General features: G+C 38.9%; 1 long non-coding RNA gene across 1 annotated transcript; it reads right to left on the bottom strand.

The window, feature by feature from the left end:
* Positions 1–7139: 7139 nt before the first annotated feature.
* LOC142529826 (uncharacterized) lies at positions 7140–8345 on the bottom strand. Its single transcript, XR_012815972.1, has 3 exons — positions 8127–8345; positions 8015–8038; positions 7140–7781 (listed from the first exon to the last, which is right to left on the bottom strand). It is a non-coding gene; the product is annotated as an uncharacterized LOC142529826 (long non-coding RNA).
* Positions 8346–9001: the final 656 nt, after the last annotated feature.

Genomic DNA, 9001 nt, shown 5'->3' with positions numbered 1-9001 from the left:
TAATGAAAAGGAAATGTTTATGTTTAAAATTTATGCATGATCATGAAAATATTATTTTACGTATAGGTATTTTCGATGTTGCATTTGATTTTTATACGTATTATTTGTTATCAAGAATAAGTTTGTTAGAGTCTTTAGGCTCACTAGGTGTGATCGATGCAGGTGATATTGATAATAATAATGCTGGAGATCTTGATGGTTGACCTGACTAGACTGAAGGTGCACATAACCCGAGGACTAGCGCTTCTACTTTTCCGCACTTATGACTTTAAGTTTATGTTAAAGATTTTGCGACTTTTTATTTATGCTGTGAGTGGTTTTTGAGAGGTTGATAGTATGATCTATACTCGAGGTGCACTTTCGTTATCTGAATATGGGGGATGCTGACCGTGTGAGGTGTGCCACTTACATTTTTAGAGATGATGCTTCTTTATGGTGGGAAGGGGCCGAGCATGGTATTGACATCGCTACTCTTACTTGGGCTCGATTCAAGGAGATATTCTATGAGAAGTATTTTACTGCTGATGTTAGAGGGCGACTGAAGAGGGAGTTTATGAGCCTCCGTCAGGGAGGCTCGACTGTTGCTGAGTTTGAGAAGAAATTTGATAGGGGTTGTCACTTTGTACCCCTTATTGCGAGGGATGCTGCGGAGAAGCTTAGACACTTCATGAATGGTCTACGACCTACCATACGACATAATGTTATGATGATGCGTCTTTTGGATTATGCTACTGCTACCACCTATGCATTTCAAACTGAACAATCTTTGAAAGACATCGATTTTGAGATGCAGCGCATGAGGCAGCAACACCAAAATAATTCACAGCCAAATAAGAAGCCGTATATGGGTCCTCCTAGACCTCCAGGGCCTCAAAAGCCCCAAGGACAAGTCAAGAAGCAAGGACCTCCAAAGCAACCAAATCCTGGAGCACCTAAGCCTACTGAGAGGCCCCTATGCAAGGAGTGCAATCGCCCACATCTTGGCAAATGCATGTGGGGGACATACAAGTGTTTTATATGCAAGGAAGATGGGCATAAAGCTGCTGATTGCCTAAAGAAAAGAGCACATGTGGTGGGAAGAGCTTATGTTATGAATGCAGAGGAAGCAAAGGAGTCAGACACTACGCTCATTACGGGTAACCTAGTCATTTAACATTTTTTTTATATTGCTTTTAATTGCGTGAAATGTTAAATTGGGTTATTAGATTTGAATTGGAATCAAGATTAGCCTAGTGGAAATTAGGTTGAATGTTCTGGTTGAATGTTCTGGTTGAATGGATTTAAGATATGATTTTAGAAACCAAAGAATTGGTATTGATTTTTGAGCCTTCTTTTATGTAAAGGATTTAATAATTCCAAATAAAAAGTTTTATGGCCAAAAATTAAAGAAAAATCATAATGAAGGGTCGATAAAGGGTTTCGAAATTTCTGAAGGGGTCATTGGGAAATTTCCAAAAGTTTGAGGACCAAAATGTAATTATCGGAAATTTTAAGGACTAAATTTAAAATATCCAAAAGTATAGGGACTTTAATGCAATTTCCGAAAAGTTAAGGACCAAATGTGCGATTTCCAAAAATTGAGGGACCAAAACTGAAATATCCGAAAATTTAAAGGGTCAATTGAAATTATTCAAAAAATTTGGAGACTAAAATGCAAATTTCGGAAAAAATGAAGGACTAATGCAATTTTTCAAGAAATGCTTAAGTTCAACACGCAAGTTTCACATATCTTTGGGAAAATAATGATAGAAATCCCTAAAGATTCAACCCGAAAAGATTTAAAAGACGTTTTCGCTGCAGAGAGGATTATCATTCAAGGTGTAGCAACCTATGCACTGCTAGATTCGGGAGCTACACATTATTTCATATCTGAAACTTTCATCAAACGACTGAATATTATTCTTGAAGATATGGGTTTGGGTTTCAAAATTTATATTCCTTCCGGTAATCTAATGCTCACGTCTAAAATTGTCAGGAATCTGGAGCTTCGTTTATTCAAAGATGTGGTTCGGGCAGATCTTATTGTACTCCCTATGCCTGAATTTGATATTATACTCGGTATGGATTGGTTATCAGCGAATGGAGCTTCGATTGATTTTCGTCAGCGATCGGTGTCTATTCGACCGCCTAGTGGTAAATCTTTCGTCTTTGAGGCGGCGAGGAACAAGTAAATGCCGCACATTATCTCTTGTATGTGTGCGAGGGAGCTTATTAGAAGTGGATGCCAAGATTTTCTAGCATGTGTCACTACCGCACATGCTCCAATCAGTCAGAAATTAGAGGATGTTGATATTGTCAAAGACTTTCTTAGTGTCATTCCCGAAGACGTTTCTGGCATTCCACCCGATCGTGTGGTGAAATTTTCTATTGAGTTAATGGCGGGCACAGTACCTATTTCTAAAGCATCTTATCGTCTAGCACCTGCTGAAATGAAAGAATTAAAAGATCAAATCCAAGAATTTCTAGACAAGGGTTTTATTCGCCCTAGTTATTCTCCATGGGGCGCACTGGTATTATTTGTGAAGAAAAAAGATGGTAGTATGCGACTCTGTATTTATTATCGAGAGCTGAATAGAGTCACTGTCAAGAATAAGCATCCTCTACCAAGAATTGAATATTTATTTGATCAGTTGCAAGGAGTATCGATATTTTCGAAGATTGATCTTCATTCTGGCTACCATCAGTTAAAAGTGAAATAGTATGATGTTCACAAGACAGTGTTTGAGACTAGATATGGGCACTACGAGTTTATGGTCATGCCATTTGGGTTGACCAATGCGCCAGCGATCTTCATGGATATCATGAATAGCGTATTTCAGTCGTATCTGGATCAGTTTATTATAGTCTTCATTGATTATATATTGATATATTCGAAGAGCAAAGAGGAGCATAGTCATCGTCTAAGGACAGCACTGCAAGTTAGGAAGTTATATGCAAAATTCAGCAAGCATGAGTTTTGGCTTGATAGAGTTAGGCCACATAATTTCTAGGGATGGCGTGGAAGTTGATCCGAGTAAAGTTGAAGCAGTGAAAGAGTGGCCAGTACCTGAGAGTGTTATCGAGATTCGCAGTTTTTTGGGACTAGCTGGCTATTATCGCAAGTTTATTCAGGGATTCTCATCTATAGCGGTACCCATGACCGCCTTGACAAAGAAAAATGCAAAGTTTGTATGGGAATCCGAGTGTCAAGACAAGTTTGACAAGTTGAAGCAACCCTTGATTTTTGCGCTAGTGTTAACTATGCCATCGGGACAAGGATAGTATGTTCTCTATACTGACGCTTCTAAACTTGGTTTGGGCACATTTCTGATGCAAAATGACTGAGTTATAGCCTACGCGACGAGACAGTTGAAAGTTCACGAGAAAAACTACCCTGCTCATGATCTTGAGCTTGCAGTGGTAGTTTTTGCATTGAAGATTTGGAGACATTACTAATATGGGAGAAGTGCAATATATTCACCGATCATAAAATTTTGAAGTACTTCTTCACCCAAAAAGAGTTTAATATGCAACAGCGAAGATGGCTTGATTTAGTGAAGGACTACGATTGTGACATTAGCTACCATTCGGTAAAAGCCAATGTAGTGGCATACACATTGAGTAGAAAAGCAGCAGTTATTACTCAATTATCTCTTCAAAGACCGTTGCAGTTCGAGATACAACGGTTTGAGCTTACAGTATATGCTAGGGGCGAGGACCCTAATCTTGCCACCTTATTAGTACAGTCGACTTTGAGAGATAGAATCTGTGAAGGATAGTTCACTGATGAGCAATTGCAAAAGTGGAAAGCGAGAGATGAAGCTAAGGTCCGGAAGTTATATTCTGTGGTGGATGGTATAGTTCGTTATCGAGATCGTTTATGGGTTCCTAATGACAATTTTTTGAGGGATCTCATTATGAAGAAAGCTCGTGACACACCGTATTCCATTCATTCGGTAAGCACGAAGATGTACAAAGATTTGCAGTTATTATATTTGTGGCCGGGCATTAAAAGAGATATTCTGCGTTTTTGTGACCGAGTGTTTGACATGTCAAAAACTCAAAGCAAAGCATCAGAGAACAGCGGGGAAACTTAAGCCACTTCCTATTCCCGAGTGGAAATGGGAAAATACTACAATAGACTTTGTTGCGGGATTATCGAGGACTGTCAAGGGATTTAATGTTATATGGGTGATTTTTTATCGTCTAACGAAATCAGCGCATTTTCTACCTATTAAGATTACCTTCACCATGATTCAGTATGCAGAGTTATATATTCAAGAGATAGTTTGTCTGCATGGGATTCTTGTATCTATTGTTTCTGACAGAGATCCGAGATTTACGTCATCATTCTGGAAGAGTCTGCATGCAGTGATGGGAACCAAGTTATTATTCAGTACATCATTCTATCCTCAAACCGATGGTCAGTCCAAGAGAGTTATTCAAATTTTAGAAGATCTACTGCGAGCTTGTGTGATCGATTTCCAAGGCAGTTGGGAACCGAAATTACCTTTAGTGGAGTTCACCTACAATAATAGCTATCAATCATCAATTGGGATGGCTCCTTTTGAGGCACTTTATGGAAGGACATGTAGATCTCCTATCCATTGGGACGAGGTTGGGGAATGGAGAGAGATTGGTCCGGATGTGATTGAAGAGACTGCCAAGCTTGTAGTCAAAAATTCGAGAGAGAATGAAGACTGCACAAAGCCGACAAAAGAGTTATGCCGACAAGAGACGAAGGGACCTAGAGTTTGCTGTGGGAGACCATGTATTTGTGAAAATAGCACCTATGAAAGGTGTTATGCGATTTGGTAAGAAAGGCAAGCTTAGTCCGAGATTTATAGGTCCGTTTGAGATTTTGGAGAGGATTGGGACACTAGCCTATAGAGCGGCACTGCCATAAATGCTTTATGGAGTTCATAATCTGTTCCATATTTCGATGCTGCGAAAGTACATGTCAAACCCATCTCATGTACTAAATCATGAACCTCTACAATTGAATCCAAATATGAATTATGAAGAAAGACCTGTCCAAATCTTGGCAAGGCAAGAAAGAAGACTCTGAAACAAAGTCATTCCAATGGTCAAGGTCAAGTGGCTGAATCACTCGGAAGAAGAAGCTACTTTAGAAACCGAGAGGGACTTGAGGAGTCGCTACCCAGAGCTATTCGGTAAGTTTTAATTTTGAGGACGAAATTTTATTTAAAGGGGGGAAGGAATTGTAAGGTCCAAAATTAAAACGACGTAATCCAACTGCATGCAAATCTAGGGAATATGAAAAAAATAGTTACTTAATTGATTTTAATTGCTAAATTGATTATGTGACATGTTTATATGATGCTTTAGTAGTTTTTATACTTACATGCATTAAAATGTATTTTTAAGGGTTATTCGAGTTGCGATCGAGGAACGGAGACCGAGGGCTAAAAAATAAAAAATGATTTTATTAAATAATTTTTTTAATTATTTAAAAAAATGGATGATGCTTTTTCTCATTTTTGAAAATAAGAGGTTTTCATGTGATTTAATACGCTGGGACGTAAATTTTATCGGTGTTGGGTTTTCAACAGAAATATGAACGTTTTTGCAACCCAGCTAATAAATTCACAAACTGTTCTACTCAAAATAATTTTTAATATTTTAAGTGAGCACTAATGGACCTAATTATCCTCCTTAATGGGCCTAAACCTTGTTAGTGGTTTATTAAATATTTAAAATACAAATTTCACTCCATAACCATACCATCCACACGCCCACTCCCCCAACAAACACAATATTCTCTCCCAATATATTACATGGCACATGTGGGGGCCCGTGCTCCTGATTAACGTTAATGACCAAACAACCAGGATTTACTAATGTAAACAGCGAAAGCGATTAAAATTTTCCTTTTGGGCCAATAGAAATTTCGACATGACCTCCCCGTAAGTAGGAAATCCCAAAAATTTCCAAACAACACAAACAACATTTATATACTCGAAATAAAGTCATAACATCAATTCACAACCTATAGCCGCAATGGCCAGGACTAGCATATACAGAGCCGACAAGGCTCGCTCACACAACAACAATCCAAAACATCATAAAAATAACAGTACAGTTACACAGGGCATTCCCTGGCAAAAGTATGACTCCATAATATAATATCTGGGAATACTCCAACAAATTAAATAGATGATTTATACTTTTCAGCCAGCCTGCTGCTTTTTCTCCGCTCTCATTGCCAAAGAATTTTGGAGGACGTAATTCTTGGAACTGAGAAATTATTAACTGCATTCCTCCAACTTTCTGTGTCAGCTGTTCCACTTCTTGCTCAATCGCTACCTGTCTAGCTCCAAGTCTTTCAGGTCGAGGAGGTTCTTGGTTCACTTCTTCTTCAACATTTTGAGCGACTTGTCCTCGAGGTCGACCACGTCTACCTCTAATGATATCTACAAGTCCTCGAAAATTTTGCGCCTCAGATTCTTGCGCTATTTATTTTCCTTTTCTACCTCTTCCTCCAGGTGCCATTCTACAAGACACGAGGATTAAATCAATAGGCAGATAACAGGTAAAAGAAAGTTATAGGCAATTTCTAAACTACATATCATGCCTAATCAGCTAGTCGTTCTAATGCAGGTAAATTCTAGCAAATCACACCAAATAATTCAAATAAGAGCAAATAGTCAAACACATGCACAATCATGTTATTTGTGTCTAGACTCAAGTGCCCTAGACTCTAATTCGAGCATATCTCAGTTACGCTCTGATACCAACTGTGGGGGCCTGTGCTCTGATTAACATTTAATGACCAAACAACCAGGATTTATTAATGTAAACAGCGAAAGCGATTAAAATTTTCCTTTTGGGCCAATAGAAATTTCGGCATGACCTCCCCGTAAGTATGACATCCCAAAAATTTTCAAACAACACAAACAACATTTATATACTCGAAATAAAGTCATAACATCAATTCACAACCTATAGCCGCACTGGCCAGGACTAGCATATACAGAGCCGGCAAGGCTCGCTCACACAACAACAATCCAAAACATCGTAAAAATAACAGTACAGCTACACAGTGAATTCCCTGGCAAAAGTATGACTCCATAATATAATATCTGGGAACTCTCAATCACAATCCAACTACTGAGCACCGCTACCTGACGCTCCACCAGACGCGTCAAATCCTCCTTGGATAACCTGCTATGGCATCAAAAACAACCACAGCATAAAAAGAAACAAGGGGTCGGGCCCCAGTACGACGAACCAGTAATATTACGATAAATATAACTGACATGAAATAAAATCAAGTAAAATGTGATGCAATGCAATTTAATGCAATGCGTGAAAGGTAACAACCAATAACGGATACCAAACGGAGTCTAAATGAATCGCATCAACAACAGTAACAGTGGCCACCCATGCCAGGAACGTGGCAACGCAACATCATGTTGCCACTCATCCATGCGCGTAGCATCGAGGGTACGGGAGCTACCCGCTCAGCCCTCATGCAAGTCATCAGGAGTGCTAATCATACCCACCCGCTCCATCGATGACGCAACAATTCGATAGATCAATATCAATAGCAATCAAAGGAGTCAAGGCTCGAAATGCTATGCACTAATAGTATCAACTCAAATAAATGCATGAATGCAATCACGTATTCACATAAGCACATAAGGCACGCCACAACTCATTACAAAGTACTTAACGTCATTTCACATCATATAGACGTCACTAATAAAACAGTTCATGCGTACCTCAACTGACTTTAATTTACAACAAAATATCTTAAATATTTCTCGAAAACTCCAATCCTGTGGCAAATAATACATTTCATATCAAATTCCATTTATTTTTCCAATATTTGATAATTTAGCCTAAAATTCCAAAAATTCTTAATTTAGGCTTTAGTATTTCTAAAATGAATATGCGGCAATTCTATAGCATTTAAACACCTAATTATTGAACATTAAAATTCGAAAACTCAATTACATAAATTTGAATTTTCGAATTTAATCCAAATAATTTCCGAAAATCTGATAGATACCTCTAATCGGCTCAATTCTTGTACCTAAATCAATAATAGTAACAAATATTAATATTGGTACAAAATTTAACCCAAAAAAATACAGCAACCTTGCTGGAATCATGATTTGTACCTCAATATATATACCAAAATGAAGCCTATGACATAAGGAACAAAAGCCCTCAATCAATTTCCGAACTCCGGCGACGTACGGTGACGATTCAGCGGAGAAATGGGCGACGGGTTTTCGAAAAATGTCGAGAAACACTTCAATATGGGTACCAAAACATAGCTCTAGTCGAGAGCTTCCAACCATATATTTACTTTAATTTTTGGATGATCGAAACGGCCACAATCGATGGATGAAGATTTGAAATTGAAGGAGAAAGAAAAAAGAAGCTCTCGGTAATCTGCTCACGGGAAGGAGAATAAAAGATTCTTGTTTCTTTTTTTTTTCTTTTTAATCTTATTTGCTTAATTAATGGGCTGGGCTTCTTATTTCGAACAAATGAGCTGGGCTCTCACAGCACACATGAGGAGAATTAAGGGAAAAGTTTCGAAAACTTTAAAGGATTTCAAGCCAAGGATCTTCGTGTCGTCGTTCTTCAATCGTCAACGAATAATCGGGCGTGAAACACGAAAAAGCACGCCATATTCTTTCTTTAAATCATCTATCACACCATAGTATTTATTTGATCATGTTTTGAATGAAAACATGTCACACAACTCACAATTTTCGTAACTATGCATATGCATGTGTTTAACTCTTGCGTGAAAGAACTCTTCACGCGTAGGATCAAGGGTGGCCGAGAGTTCTAGGGGCTGTCGCTTGGTTTGGGGCTGGGCTAGGTGGTCCATCAGGGTCCTAGGGTGATGGGCAGGGGTTGGGCCAGGGGCTGGAATGGCTGGGCTCGCTGATGGCTCGAGAAGACGTGGGAGAACATGAAGGTGCGCGGGTTGCTGCTGCGCGTTGAGGCTGAACGTGTGGCTTGCTGCGTGGGGTAGGGC

This window comes from Primulina tabacum, chromosome 16 (assembly GCF_025594145.1).
Source record: "Primulina tabacum isolate GXHZ01 chromosome 16, ASM2559414v2, whole genome shotgun sequence".
Classification (NCBI taxonomy): domain Eukaryota; kingdom Viridiplantae; phylum Streptophyta; class Magnoliopsida; order Lamiales; family Gesneriaceae; genus Primulina; species Primulina tabacum.
This window is presented reverse-complemented; position numbering and strand designations above follow the sequence as displayed.